Source organism: Eumetopias jubatus, unplaced genomic scaffold, assembly GCF_037043125.1.
Source record: "Eumetopias jubatus isolate StellerSeaLion01/CBP00866 unplaced genomic scaffold, mEumJub1_p1.0 scaffold_8, whole genome shotgun sequence".
Classification (NCBI taxonomy): Eukaryota; Metazoa; Chordata; class Mammalia; order Carnivora; family Otariidae; genus Eumetopias; species Eumetopias jubatus.
Window position 1 is genome coordinate 120,458,748 of NW_028274814.1, and position 16,605 is coordinate 120,475,352.

Here is a 16,605-nt window from a genome sequence, read left to right on the forward strand (position 1 = left end):
TATTTTGAAGAGACTTTCTCATTAGTGTCTGCTTCCTAGATATCCCTTGTTGTTCTAGTTACAGTTCTTTCTGAAGCCTTGTTTTTTGATCATACTGATGCCTGTTGCTTGCAATGTTACAACTCCAACTGATACATCCAGACCAAGGTGATTTGGAGAAGTCAGAAAGAAAACTTTAACTTTGATAAAGGGTGGACTAAATTAAAGAATGGGGACTTCCACTAACTTGGTAGAGAAGGACTTTGTCCAAAAATGAACGAGACCTCTAGTCCACCTGAGATAAGAAAACTAAGTCAGAATGTAAATCAATGCTCTGCTTCCTTCTTTGAGAATGTCATAGGCCAGCTGCACAGACTATGCTTAGTGAGGCATTTGGGTTTACATTATACTGCCCTTTCCTTCTATCTTCTCCGCTCAAGTAACTCTGATCTAGACTCTGTTCTTTTAATCCAAAGAATGTGCTGTTGAGAAATTTGTTGGAATACCTAGAACTAATCATATGATTTACATAATAATCTTGGAAAAATATAAATCATTGGGGGGATGGGAAGCAATTTCCTAGTTGAAAAAATTATAGCAATAGAAACTTTCCTAACTTCATCTTAAAAGATCTAAGTTCACATACCTTCTTTGTCTTTTTTGCTATTTTCAGTTTTGTTTTTTATGGGTTTTGAATACAAATTTAATAAAAATTTGACTTGGGTTCTTGTCCTTGATTAAATTGCAGCTCATATATTTATAAATATTTAAAAGTATATTTTCTGTTGTCAAACAATAAAGATGGCTACTTCACAATGGAACATACTCTGTTTTCCAGAATCAAAGAATTCAAATTCACCTGGATCCTATAAATTTAGATAGGCTTTACCTTGAATGCTACATGGTAAATGAAGTCAAAGTTTGAGGATAATCCATTAGTTGACTTAGAAAAGTGTTTGGGTATATGAGGGTTTCCCAACCTTGGCACTATTGACTTTGGGAGCTGGATAATTCTTAGCTATGAGTGGCTGTCTTGTGCATTATAGAATGTTTTTCAGCATCCCTGGTCCTGTACCCACTAGATGCCAGTAGCAATCCCCTCAGTTGCCAAATGTTCCCTGGGGGGAAAGGACAAAATCACCCCCAGTTGAGAACCACTGGTGGTTAAGGACTTTGGTTTTAAAACCTGACAGATCTGAGCTCCACTCTCAGGTTTGCTACTCATTCACTGTTTACCTGGGAAATTACTAATTTTCCATATTTGTGAAATGTTGATTGTGATATGGCCACCTCCTAGGATTCTTAGAGAGATGAGATAAGGCAATGCACTTAGCTTGGTGATTCACCCATAATAAAAAGTCAATAAAAATAATCATTTTTGTTAATAGTAACTGTATCATAATTCCTAATCCTAAACTCAAATTCCCTGACTCAAATCTGCAAAATAATGACTAATCACATTTCCAGTTGTGTTGTTTTTATAAAGGTATAATCAAATAAAACTCTAATATAAGTAAACTAAGCACTAAATATAATTAATTCCTAAACAGGACACAGGCGACTCCCTTTGTAGTTAACTCTTTGAACTTGAAACCATTTCCATTGTGGTGCCTGGGTGGCTCAGTTGGTTAAGTGTCTGACTCTTGATCTCAGCTCAGGTCTTGATCTCGGGGTCGTGAGTTAAAAAAAGGAAAGAAAAAGAAACCATTTCCAGAGAAATGGCTGGAGCAATGTTGCTTTCCATACATGACTGCTGAGGGAAAGCATAGCTAGGAGAGAGAAAACTGAATAAAGTGTTATATAACCAAAGTTCTAGGACCTAAGAAGAAAATCTTGACTTCCTCCCTCTTCCTCTAAACCCTTAAGTGTTAGTGGTGAAAGATACCAAGAAAATGAAGAATCAGAACATAGAATATTGTCACATGGAACTAACATAAGTAGAACCAAAGACAAAATTTAAATGAAGAAATTTTATACATGTACATCTCAAATGATCTCAACCACAGAATTAGAGAAATGACAGATGAATCCATGGACTGTCAAACCACTTGCTGTACAAAAATAAACTTCTGAACTTTAGTGTTTTGCTTAATAGAAAATCCTTTCTTTCTTGACTCAATTATGACGTCAGATATTCACCAGAACTTAACGCACATGAAAACACAATTCCATGCCCAGCTTTGAGGCTGTGGAAAAAAAAATACCCAGTAGAATGGCATTTAAAATGCGATTTAAGGGCGCCTGGGTGGCTCAGTTGGTTAAGCAACTGCCTTCGGCTCAGGTCATGATCCTGGAGTCCCGGGATCGAGTCCCACATCGGGCTCCTTGCTCAGCAGGGAGTCTGCTTCTCCCTGTGACCTTCTTCCCTCTCATGTGCTCTCTATTTCTCACTCTCTCTCTCTCTCAAATAAATAAAATCTTAAAAAAATAAAAAATAAAAAAAATAAAATGCGATTTAAATCCCTTACCATAAAATTCAACAATCTTGGAATTTTATATAATTTCCTCCTGGATTCTGGTGCACACTCAGGTAAATACACCTGTTAACCATAAACAAATGATTATACTGAAGGGTTGGTTGTGTAGCCTTTTTAATTCCAAGTTCACTGTCTGGGGATGTTCAGATAGTGCTTTCATTTGGGAGTCTGTGGAAAGGGTAAGATATGAAAAGCTTAAAATATTATGTTAGAAGGTTCTGCTGAGAAGAGGAATCCGAATTGTTGCCTTGTACTTGCAAGTATACCAATAATAGAGCCTCTCATAAAGAAGTCACCTGAGATTTCAGATCATAGTGAGTAATCTTAGAAATATTCTCTATGAAAGTAAATTACATGGTCCAAGTAATGTGTTACTCTCCTACAATGAGTTATGCCATGATTAAAATTGCTTTACACTAAAACACTAAATTACACAAGGATCCTTATAAATAGAAGATATTTAACAAACAATTCTTGATGACAGTCCCATCTCTCCTCAATTCAGCAAATTAAAATGAGTTGCAAAATCTTTAAAGAAGTAACACAGCTAGTTAATTGCAGAGTTTGTCTAGAAAACATACTCCTGTACCCCACTCCAGCTCTGGGTTGGATGATTAAATCATGGACACATTGATTGTTTTGATGGAAAAAGTTTACCTGTTCATTTAATCTAGGACATCTCTCACCTCACATATACAACCTACACGTATATATTTAACTTTTTAAAAATTTGATTATAGTTGACACACAATGTTACATTAGTTTCAGGTGTGCAATTTAGTGATATTTAACTTTTCAATTAGCTGAAGTGTCAAATGGTTTAAGCACTTGGTCATTGTTCTTTATGATATCATTCTTTTTTAAAATTGAAGTATAATTGGTGTACAGTATTCTATTAGTTTCAGGTATACAACACTGAGTTGACAATGCTCACCACACAAAGGGTATTCACCATTTGTTACCATACAGCATTATTACAATATTATTGACAATATGCCCTATACTGTACTTTTCATCTCCATGACTAATTTATTTTATAACTGGAAGTTTATACCCTTTAATCCCGTTTATCTATTTTACCCTCTTTTCCACCCACCTTCCCTCTGCCAACCACTAGTTTGTTCTCTGTATTTAAGAGTACGTTTTTTTTTTTGTTCATTTGTTTTGTTTTTTAGATTTCACATATAAATGAAATCATATGGTATTTGTCTTTCTCTGTCTGACTTTTTTCACTTAGCATTATACTCTCTAGATACATCCATGTTGTAGCAAATGGTAAGATCTCATTATTTTTTTATGGCTGAGTAATATTCCTCTGTGTGTGTGTGTGCACACATGCAGATGCACATGCATACAGATGTAGGTGCATCATGTCTTCTTCATTCATCTATTGATGGACACTGGGGTTGCTACCATATCTTGAAAATAATGCTGCAATAAACATAAGGGTGAAGATATCTTTTTGAATTAATGTTTTGTTTTCTTTAGGTAAATACCCAGTAGCGGAATTACTGGATCGTATATTTCTATTTTTAACTTTTTGAGGAGATTCCATAATGTTTTCCACAGTGGCTGCACCAATTTACATTCCCACCAACAGTGTATGAGAATTCTCTTTTCTCTACATCCTCACCAACACTTCTTTTTTCTTATCTTTTTGATACTACCTGGTGTATAGTGATATTTCATTGTGAGTTTGATTTGCATTTCACTGATGATTAGTGATGTGGAACACCTTGTCAAGTGTCTGCCATCTATATGTCTTAGAAAACATGTATTCAAGTTTTCTGCCCATTTTAACCAGATTATTTATTTTGATGTTGAGTTATATAAATTTTTTTCTGGTACATCTTGAAATCTGAGATTATGATACCTCCAGGTTTGTTCTTTCTAAAGATTACTTTGGCTAATCAAGGTCTTGTGTGATTCCATACGTATTTAGGATTATTTTGTTCTAGTTCTGTGAAAAATGTTGTTGGTATTTTGATAGGAATTGCACTGAATCCATAGATTGCTCTGGGTAGTATGGACATTTTAATGATATTAATTCTTCCATCCATGAGCATGGAATACCTTTACCTTTGTGTCATCTTCAATTTCTTTCTTCAGTGTCTTATACTTTTCAGAGTACAGGTTTTTCATTTCACTGAGTTTATTCCTAAGTATTTTATTCTTTTTGGTATAATTGTAATGGGATTGCTTTCTTAATTTCTATTCCTGCAACTTTGTTATTAGTGCATAGAAACATAACAGATTTCTGTATATTAATTTAATATCCTGCAAATTTACTTAATTCAATTATCAGTTCTAAGAGTTTCTTGTTGGAATATTCAGGCTTTTCCATATATAGTATCATGTCAGCTGCAAATAGTGACAGTTTTACTACTTTTTAAAATTTTTAATTTTTTGACATTTTTTTAAAATTAAAATTTAATTAACATAAACTGTAATACAAGTTTCAGAGGTAGAATTTAGTGATTCATCAGTTGCATACAACACCCAGGGTTCACTACTTCAAGCGCCCTTGTTAATGCCCATCACCCAATTACCCCATCCCCCTACCCATCTCCCCTCCAGCAACCTCAGGTTGTTTCCCATAGTTAAGAGTCTCTTATGGTTTGCCTTTCTCTCTGTTTTCCTCCTATTTTATTTTTCCTTCCCTTTCCCTATGTTTATCTGCTTTGTTTCTTAAATTCCACACATGAATGAAATCATATGGTATTTTTCTTTGACTGATTTATTTCACTTAGCATAATAATACCCTCTAGTTCCATCAATGTCATTGCAAATGGCAACATTTCATTCTTTTTGATGGATGAGTAATATTCCATTATATACATGTGATATGTATGGAATATATATATATTACCATATCTTCTTTATCCATTCATCTGTTGATGGACATCTGGCCTATTTCCATATTTTGGTTATTGTGGACATTGCTGCTCTAAACATTGGGGTGCATGTGACCCTTTGAATCACGATGTGTGTTTCCTTTGGATAAATACCTACTAGTGCAATTGCTGGGTCATAGGGTAGCTCTATTTTTAACTTTTTGAGGAACCTCCATACTATTTTCCAGAGTGGATCTACCAGTTTGCATTCCTACCAACAGCTTAAGAGGGTTCCCATTTCGCTGCATCCTCCCCAACATCTGTTGTTTCCTGAGTTGTTAATTTTAGCCATTCTTACTCATGTCAGGTGGTGTCTCCTTGTGGTTTTGATTTGTATTTCCCTGATGTGACGTGGAGCATTTTTCATGTATCTGTTGGCCATTTGTCTGTCTTCTTTGGAGAAATGTCTGTGTATGTCTTCTGCCCATTTCTTGACTGGATTATTTGTTTTTTGGGTGTTGGTTTGGTAAGTTCTTTATAGGTTTTGATTACTAGCCTTTTATCTGACAAGACATTTGCAAATATCTCCTCCCATTCATAAGCTGCCTATTTCCTTTGCTGTGCAAAAGTTTTTTATGTTGATGAAGTCCCAATAGTTCATTTTTGCTTTTGTTTCTCTTGCCTTTGGAGATGTGTCTAGCAAGAAGTCACAGTGGCCTAGGTCAAAGAGGTTGCTGCCTGTGTTGTCCTCTAGGATTTTGAGGGATTCCTGTCTCACATTTAGGTATTTCATCCATTCTGAGTTTATTTTTGTGTATGGTGTAAGAAAGTGGTCCAGGTTCATTCTGCATGTGGCTGTCCAGTTTTCCCAACACCATTTGTTGAAGAGACTGTCTTTTCTCCATTGGATAGTCTTTCCTGCTTTGTCAAAGATTAGTTGACCATAGAGCTGAGGGTCCATTTCTGGGTTCTCTATTCTGTTTCATTGATCTTTGTGTCTGTTTTTGTGCCAGTACCATACTGTCTTGATGATTATAGCTCTGTAATACAGCTTGAAGTGATAGCTCCAGCTTTGGTTTTCTTTTTTCAACATTCCTTTGGCTATTCAGGGTTTTTCCATACAAATTTTAGGATTGTTTGTTCCAACTCTGTGAAAAATGTTGATGGTATTTAAAAAAATTTTTTTTTATTATGTTATGTTAATCACCATACATTACATCATTAGTTTTTGATGTAGTGTTCCATGATTCATTGTTTGTGTATAACACCCAGTGCTCCATGCAGAACGTGCCCTCTTTAATACCAAAATGTTGATGGTATTTTGATAGGGATTGCACTGAATGTGTAGATTGCTTTGGGTAGCATAGACATTTTAACAATACTTGTTCTTCCAATCCATGAACATGGATGTTTTTCCATTTCTTTTTATCTTCCTCAATTATTTTCGTAAGTGTTCTATAGTTTTCAGAGTATAGATTCTTTGCCTCTTTGGTTAGTCTTATTCCCAGGTATCTTATGGTTTTGGGTGCAATTGTAAATGTGATCCATTCTTTGATTTCTCTTTCTTTTGTCTCTTTGTTAGTGTATAGAAATGCAACTGATTTCTGTGCATTGATTTTATATCCTGCCACTTTGCTGAATTCCTGCATGAGTTCTAGCAATTTTGGGGTGGAGTCTTTTGGGTTTTCCACATAGAGTATCATGGTGTCTGTGAAGAGTGAAAATTTGACTTCTTCTTTGCTTATTCGGGTGCCTTTTATATTTTTTTGTTGTCTGATTGCGGAGGCTAGGACTTCTAGTACAATGTTGAACAACAGTGGTGAGACTGGACATTCTGTCATGTTCCTGACCTAGGGAGAAAAGCTCTCAGTTTTTCCCCCTGAAAATGATATTCATTGTGGGCTTTTCCTACATGGCTTTTATTATACTGAGGTCTTTTCCCTCTATCCCTACACTAAGAAGAGTTTTTATCAAGAAAGGATGCTGTATTTTGTCAAATGCTTTTTCTGCATTTATTGAGAGTATCATATGGTTTCTGTCCTTTCTTTTATTAATGTGATGTATCACACTGATTGATTCACAGATATTGAACCACCCTTGCAGCCCAGGAATAAATCCCACTTGGTCATGGTGAAGAATCCTTTTAATATACTGTTGGATTCTATTTGTTAGTACCCTGCTGAGAAGTTTTATATACATGTTCATCAGAGATATTGGTCTGTAATTCTCCTTTTTGGTGGGGTCTTTGTCTGGTTTTGGGATCAAGGTAGTGCTGGCCTTATAGAAAGAGTTTGGAAGTTTTCCTTTCATTTCCAGTTTTTGAAACAGTTTCAGAAGAATTGATATTAATTCTTCTTTAAATGTTCGGTAGAATTCCCCTGGAAGCCATCTAGCCCTGGACTCTCGTTTGTTGGGAGATTTTTTATTACTGATTCAATTTCCTTGCTGATTCTGGGTCTGTTCAAGTTTTCTATTTCTTCCTTTTTCAATTTTGGTAGTTTATATGTTTCTAGGAACTCATCCATTTCTTCCAGATTACCTAATTTGTTGGCATATAATTGTTAGTATATCTTATAATTGTTTGTGTTTCTTTGGTGTTTGTTGTGGTCTTTCCTCTTTCATTCATGATTTTATTTATTTGAGTCCTTTCTCTTTTCTTTTAGATAAGTCTGGCTTGGGGTTTATCAAACTTATTAATTCTTTTGAGGAACCAGCTCCTAGTTTCGTTGATCTATTTTTTTATTTCTATTTCATTGATTTCTGCTCTAATCTTTATTATTTCTCTTCCTCTGTTGGGATTTAGGCTTTATTTGCTGTTCTTTTTCCAGCTCCTTTAGGTGTAATGTTAGGTTGTATATTTGGGACTTTCCTGTTTCTTTTTTTTTTCATACAAATGGCTAACAGACACATGAAAAAATGTTCAATATCACTAGCCATCAGGTAAATACAAATCAAAACCACAATGAGATACCACCTTACACCAGTTAGAATGGCAAAAATTAACAAGATAGGAAACAACAAATGTTGGCGAGGATGTGGAGAAAGGGGAACCCTCTTACACTGTTGGTGGGATTGCAAACTGGTACAGACACTCTTTTTTTTAAAGATTTTATTTATTTATTTATTTATTTATTTATTTATTTATTTGAGAGAAAGTGAGAGAAAGCACGAGGGGCAGAGAGAGAGGAAGAAGCAGGCTTCCCGCTGAGCACGGAGCCCGATACGGGGTTCTATCCCGGGAGCCTGGGATCATGACCTAAGCCAAAGGCAGACGCCTAACTGGTTGAGCCACTCAGGCACCCTGAGATTTTTTTGTTTCTTGAGAAAGGCCTGCATTGCTATACACTTCCCTCTTAGGGCCATCTTTGCTGCATCCCAAAGGTTCTGAACTGTCATGTTTTCATTTTCATTTGCTTCCATGTCTTTCTTAAAATTCATCTGTAATTTCCTGGTTGACCCATTCATTCTTTAGTAGGATGCTCTTTAACCTTCATGTATTTGTCATCCTTCCAAATTTTTTCTTGTAGTTGACCAAGTTTTAAAGCATTGTGGTCTGAAAATATGCATGGTAAAATCTGAATCTTTTTGTACCAGTTGAGACCTGATTTGTGATGTGATCTATTCTGGAAAATGCTCCATGTGCATTTTGCTGCTTTAGGATGAAATGTTCTGAATATATCTGTGAAGTCCATTTGGTCCAGTGTGTCATTCAAAGCCCTTGTTCTTGTTGATCTTCTGCTTGGATGATCTCTCTACTGCTGTGAATGGCGTGTTAAAGTCCCCTACTAGTTTGTATTATTATCAATGAGTTTCTTTAATTTTGTTATTAATGGGTTTATATAATTCACTGCTCCTAAGTTAGGGGCATAAATATTTATTTATTCATGAAAGAAATTGAAGAAGACACAAAAAGATGGAAAAACATTCCATGCTCATGGATCAGAAGAAGAAACGTTGTTAAAATGTCTATGCTGCTCAGAGCAATCTATACCTTCAACACCAACCTGATCAAAACACCAATGGCATTTTTCAAAGTGCTGGAAGAAACAATTCTAAAATTTGTATGGAATCAGAAAAGACCCTGAATCGCTAAGGAAATGTTGAAAAAGAAAAACAAAGCTGGGGGCATCATGTTCTATTTCAAGTTCTATTTAAAGCCGTGATCACCAAGACAGCATGGTACTGGCACAGAAATAGATACATACACCAATGGAACAGAATAGAGAGCCCAGAAATGGACCCTCAACTCTATGGTCAACTGATCTTCAACAAAGCAGGAAAAAATATGCAATAGAAAAAAGACAGTCTCTTCAATAAATGGTATTGGGAAAATTGGAGAGCTATATACAGAAGAACGAAACTTGACCATTCTCTAACACCATACACAAAGATAAACTCAAAATGGTTGAAAGACCTCAATGTGAGACAGGAATCCATCAAAATCCTAGAGGAGAACATAGGCAGTAACATCTTTGACATCGGCCACAGCAACTTCTTTCAAGACACGTCCCCAAAGACAAGCAAAACAAAAGCAAAAATGAACTTTTGGTACTTAGTCAAGATAAAAAGTTTCTGCACAGCAAATGAAACACTCAAAAAAACAAAGAGGCAACCCACAGAATGGGATAAGATTTTTGAAAATGACACTACAGACAAAGGGCTGATATTCAAGACCTATAAAGAACTTCTCAAACTCAACACCCAAAAAACAAATAATCAAGTCAAAAAATGGGCAGAATACATGAACAGCCACCTCTTTGAAGAAGACATACAAATGGCTAACAGACACCTGAAAAAATGTTCATCATTATTAACCATCAGGAAAACTCAAATCAAAACCACATTGAGATACCACCTTAAACCAGTTAGAATGGCAAAAATTAACAAGACAGGAAACAAGAAGTGTTGGCAAGAATGTGGAGAAAGGGGAATGCTCTTACACTGTTGGTCGGAATGCAAGTTGGTACAGCCACTTTGGAAAACTGTGGAGGTTCCTCAAAAATTAAAAATAGAGCTACCCTATGACACAGCAATTGCATTACTGGGTATTTACCCCAAAGACACAGATGTAGTAAAAAGAAGGGCCATATGCACCCCAATGTTCATAGCAGCAATGTCCGCAAGAACCAAACTGTGGAAAGAGCCAAGATGCCCTTCAACAGACGAATGGATAAAGAAGATGGGGTCCATATATACAATGGAATATTACTCAGCCATCAGAAAGGATGAATACCCAACTTTTACATCAACATGGAGGGAACTGGAGGAGATTATGCTAAGTGAAATAAGCAGAGAAAGTCAATTATCATATGGTTTCACTTATATGTGGAACATAAGGAACAGCATGGAGGACATTAGGAGAAGGAAGGGAAAAATGAAGGGGTGGAAATCGGAGGGGGGGACGAACCATGAGAGACTATAGATTCTGAGAAACAAACAGAGGGTTCTAGAGGGGTGGGGGTGGGGGGATGGGTTAGCCTGGTGATGGGTATTAAGGAGGGCAGATATTGCATGGAGCACTGGGTGTTATACGCAAACAATGAATCATGGAACACTACATCAAAAACTAATGATGTACTGTATGGTGACTGACAAAATATAATAAAATAGAATTAATAAAAATAATTTAAAAAATAGGCTGATTGAACAATTCTTTACATTTCTATACTACCTTTGCAGAAGGCTTTGTATTGTGTTATCAAAACTACCTGCACACCCTTACTAAAATGCTCTACCTTTCAAAAATTGTAAATAAAAATTTAACCCTGTTAATAATATAATTTCTTCAATTTTTTGTAACTAGACTGAAATTTCAACTCTAGAATTTTCTACATCTTCAAAAGTTCCTCCAGTAGGAAAGAAGGCCACTCATCCTGCATAGGAATAGGGAGGAATTCCTTTGACCCCCAGGCCAGTTATCTTGAAAATTCTACCAGCTTCAGGCTGCTGCAGAATACCCTTTGGGTCTATTCAACCCACAGTCACATACATTTCAGAGTAGTTCTTCCCTGTGAAGCAGCATGAAGTTGTTTTATCAACAAGCAACTTCACAGTCTGGAGTCTTTTCCTTGTCTGAGGAACTAAAAGAATCACTCTTCCTCCATTATAATAGGCCACCCAGAGCTCCCCCTCAGCATCAATACACATTCCATCTGGAATTTATTCTTCTTTCTCCAGCTTGTAAACACTTCTGCAGTTGGAGATCTTTCCTGTTTGCAGGTCATAATCAAAGGCATCCACGGAATAGGACAGGCTGTCAATATAAAAGAAGACTTTGTGGTCTAGGGATCAATCCAAACCATTGTAGATGTCTATCTGGTCAAAGTACTTTTCCATGTGGTGGTCAGGAAAAGAGAGCACAGGGACCCCTGGTGCCACTCCAGAACTACTGGGACCATTTCCTCAGCCATGGTGCCAGCAAAGTATCTCCCAATGGGATCCACCTTCCCATTATCGAGCTGATTGTTTTTCTTGTCTTTATCTATTATAGCCAGGACAACTGTTGACTGATCTTCCCAGTTAAAAGCACAGAACTTTGTTCCAATGGTGGTGACATAGCCTCCAGCCAGGCGAAGGGTCACAGAGATGATGGGGGCATCCATGGTCACTTACTCCACCCCCGAGCAATTCTTACTTACTGCTTGCTGAGCAATTCCCACTGGCAAACCTTTTTTTGCAGGACTATCTCAAAAAGCAGAGAGTTGGATGCCTCTTCCTATACTAGAGACTTGGAGCACTGGCAGTTCTCTGGGAAAACACACTCAATCTTAATGAAGACATTGTCATGGGGGAGATCTTGGTGCTAGTGACCCTCAGAGAGCTGGCTTGGTATTAACTCTTTTCTTCCTTTCTTCCTTTCTCCCTTCCCTTCCCTTCCCTCCCCTCTCCCCTCCCCTCCCCTCCCCTCCCCCTCCCTCCCTCCCTCCCTCCCTCCCTTCCTTCCTTCCTTCCTTCCTTCCTTCCTTCCTTCCTTCCTTCCTTCCTTCCTTCCTTCCTTTCTTCCTTCTTTTCTCTTTCTCTCTCTTTTTCTTTCTTTCCAGAAAGAAAGAGTATGAGTGGCAGGGAAGAGGGGCAGAGGGAGAGAGAGAATCCCAAGCAGGCTCCTCAACCAGAGCAGAGCCTGTTGCTGGAGCTTGAACTCATGACCCTGAGATCATGACCTGAGCTGAAATTAAAAGTCAGATGCTTAACCAACTGAGCCACCCAGGTGCTTCAGTATTAATTCTTTTTTAAATGTTTGGTTTACCTTCACCTGTGAAGCCATCTGGTCCAAGACTTTTGTTTGTTGGGAGTTTTTTTGTTTACCAATTCAATTTCATTACTAGTAATCAGTCTTTCCTAATTTTCTATTTCTTCCTGATTTCATTTTGGAAGATTGTATGTTTTTAGGAATTGATCTATTTCTCCTAGGTTAAATTATTAGGTCATTAATATCCCTGGCCTCTAATATCTTGCCACTTGAAATGTGAACTATGGACCATCAGTATCAGCATCACCCAGAAGATTGTTATAAATGCAGTCTCAGGCCCAGCCCAGACCGAATAAGTCAGAATATTTTTTAATAAGATACTCAAGTGACTTGTATATATATTAAAGTTTGAGAACAGTGTTTTAATATCAATATAAATGTAAATATATGTGCAATTTGTGCTTACCTACTTATGTATTATCATATTTATTTACATTTCCCCCCTTTCAGGACTTATATTACTTTACTCATGCTGGTAAGAACGGGTGAGTTCAATAAAATAATCTAATTGCATAAATTCTACATTTTTGTACAAATGAGTAGTTATTCCCTAGAGATCATCTTCTAAGTATATATGGCTATGAAGAATTTTTACAGAAGTATCTTTATTATTAAGATAAATTTTGATTATTGTTATATCAAAATATTATTAAGCAGCACTGAATTTTTTCTTTTAAAGAGACTTTGTACAAACACTCTACTCTTATAACCAGTATAATTAATTCAATTCTTGCCCCTTTAACTTAAATTTGAAATTTTATGAGTCATATTCACAGTCTTATTTTTGGTTTTGTTTTGTATTTTGTGTATGTATGGCAACATGTATTTAAGTGACCTGTGACTGGGGTGACATTCCCAGAACACAGAATTTTCAGTTTGAAACCAAAAAAATCCTGGACAAACCAAGTTACTTTCTCTATAATAAAGCTTATTAGGCCTGATCACAATTTTAAAAAGTATTTGCAATAAGTAATTTTTTATTTGGAATAATATTAGCATGTTGATTAAATACTGATTTTTAAAAACCACAGAAGGTTTGAGTATCAGCATTATGACCTTTTCATAAAAGAGTAAGTTTTAAAACACCTGCTTCATTTCTTTTTACAGAGTTTTTAAAGCAATCAGAAAAGTCTGCTCTGATGTATGTCAGTTACAAGTACTTATTTGACAGAAAAGTCACCTCTTAATGTAACATGATAATAATTGTCCTGAAATTCCTGAAAGACTACCCTTGAAAATATGATACAACTTTAAAAAAGGACATATTTCTCTGTTGGTATTGCATAGTTATTCTAACTAGTAAACTAATAAACTAAAGTGGTCAATAAAGTAGATTGCCATTGATATTTTCCCTTTGTGTCTCTACAGGTACCTAAAGATTGACAACAGTCTCGTGAAAGTAAAAATGTATTTCTTGTCAGATACCCATTGTCATTTTAAAAATAAAAAGAATAGGGACTGTACAAAATGTAAGGAAGACTTTGGTCCCTAGAACTAGTATAGGCAAGAATCAAATTCAGAAGATTATTTAGTTTTATACAGAGGTCACTTATTATAAAAAGAAAGAATGACTCAGAGGGGATAAGAACCCAGAGGGCAGAGCCAGGAGCCATAACTCTCAGGGAGCAGAACTGAACCCTATTCACAGAACAGGCAACATGTCCCTGGCTGGAATTCAGTATTTCTATGGACTGATGACTTTTCCATCTTTTTTAAATGGAAGTGTCTACTGTGGTTAATCTATGTTTGTATGGTCATTATATGATAGCTATATGGGTGGCAGATAACCTGTCTCTTTAGGTCACAGGACTTCTGACCAAGAGGAATGGTACTTAAGTGCTTTGTTTAAGATATCTTACCTAAGGAGACTCAACTGTATCCAGACCTAATTTAGATGACAAACCTCAGCCTGAGACTAATGCTAAACGGGATGCAACTTTTGAGGGATCTTGGGAAGAGTTGAGCATTTTTTGCCTGTGGGAGGGGTGTGAATTGTTGGGTTAGAGGGTAGACTGTGGAAGACTGTATTTTATAGGGATAGCCATAGCTATATCCCCTACTTCACATGTTCATCTAGAATCTTGCCACTCCCCCACCATGAAGCAGAGTCTAATTCCCCTCCCAAAGCATCTGGGTAGATTTGAGCTTCACTTGTAACCAACAGAATGTGATGGAAGTGATGCTGTATGACTTCTGAGGTTAAATCAGAAAGGCAATAATACCTCCACCTTGCATCTGGAACACAAGCAATGGAACCCTGCATCACCATGTAAGTAATTCAACTGCCCTGAGACCAACATGCCTTGAGGAAACTCAAGCTAGCCTATGTAGGGAGACCTCATGGAGAAGCCCAGGGACTACCTAAAAGAGAGAGATTCATGGCCAGTTTCCAGCTTCTCCAGCCCCACACTGTTAGCTCCAGTTACCATCTGACTACAACTGCATGAGAACTCTGAAATAATACCAACCAGAGAAGCCTGTCCTGAAACTATAATATAATAGTTCCTGTAGTTTTAATCTATTTAGTTTTGGGGTGATTTGTTAAACAGCAATGGTAACTGAAATACCTCTTCTAAATTAAAAAGATGTTAAGTTTAATTTCATTTTCTAAAAAGATTTACTTATTTATTTTAGAGAGAGAGAGAGAGTGTGAGCGGGGGAGGGGCAGAGGGAGAGGGAGAGAGAGAATCTCAAACAGGCTCCATGCCCAGTGGGAGGCCGATGCTCCACTCAATTTTGTGACCTGAGATCATGACCTCAGCCGAAATCAAGAGTTGGATACCAACCAACTGAGCGACCCAAGCACCCCTCACTTTTTTTTAAATAAAAGAACACACTTGTAGATTCTGGACCTTCATTATGCAGGTTTGTTTGAGTCTGTACATAAGTTAAAAAAAAATTAGCTGTCTGCCCTCAGGAACTCTAAATTTCGGGTCAAAATAGGTTTGAATCCTTTTTTATTATTATCATTCATCACCATGGACCACAGAAAGTCACTTAATCTTTTTGTTTTTCCATCTACTAATTGTTGATAACACCTATAAGAAAGAATTAGCATATAGATTAAATTAAATGAGTTAATACATGGGAAAGACCCCTACATGGTGTCTGACACATAACTACCTGACTCAGTTCTAGGGTCTACTTGGTGACAATCCATTAGGACCGCTCTAAGCAAAAGACACATGTCATCAAGATGGTATATGCAATGTAGGGAGATGCATAGATCAATGGCATTTCATCAGAGAGCTGCCATATTATCTTATCCCTTTCTTTAAAGCACCAGACATTTCTTCCCTTCATTCTGTCAGCAACAAGCTGAAAGATACTATTTCTATTTTATCTCTCCATTAAGCAAAACTCTTGGACTTTGAATTCCCTTTAGGTAAGGACTAAGACTTTTATGTCTGTATCCTAGTGCCTAACAGTGACTAAAGCAAAAGAAGTGCTCCATAAATACTGACTGAATAAAGGAAAAAAGTAGTTCTGTAACTAGCCGCTTCTTCCTAAATATAGTCAAATACTGCCAGCATTGGGGTAATCTGAAAAAAAAGGTCTGTATCTCTAGATCTCCTTAAACTCTCCAGAATGCTGAAATAAGGGATCTAGTTTATATGAATTAATAACAATTATAATTAGCAAAAGTAGTATGTATTTTTTAAAGCATATTACAAATATGATATTATAAGGTTATTGATAGGCAGGATAACATAGTGGTTGAGAGTAAAAACCCTGAGTCAGAATGTATGGAAGCAAATCCTTACTCCACTCTTTTCTAGCTATGTAAATGTAGGCAAGTCAGTTAAAGGCTCTGTGCTTTAGTTCCCCATCTGTAAATCACAGGTGACAATAGTATCTACCTAGATACTACTGTTTTAAGAATTAAATAGTTAATATATGCAAAATATGTAGAACATTTCTTAGTAATAATAGTGATTATTTTACCTATAAAAATCTAATTGAAAATGACAACTTTTATTGTTAAAATGAAGGAAACCATTTTAACTACTCTAAAATTACTCAGAATTCAAAAATGAATCCTGTTGAGTGAAGAAAGTTGCTACAT

The 16,605-nt window shown here is 36.5% G+C and overlaps 1 protein-coding gene and 1 pseudogene across 6 annotated transcripts in view; both read right to left on the minus strand.

Moving 5' to 3' along the window:
• The window catches only part of ANKS1B (ankyrin repeat and sterile alpha motif domain containing 1B), a 1,102,644-nt gene that overhangs the window by 570,494 nt on the left and 515,545 nt on the right, over window positions 1–16,605 (minus strand). The gene's annotated exons all lie outside the window — the stretch shown is intronic.
• Window positions 11,159–12,056, minus strand: LOC114223000 (regucalcin pseudogene; annotated as a pseudogene).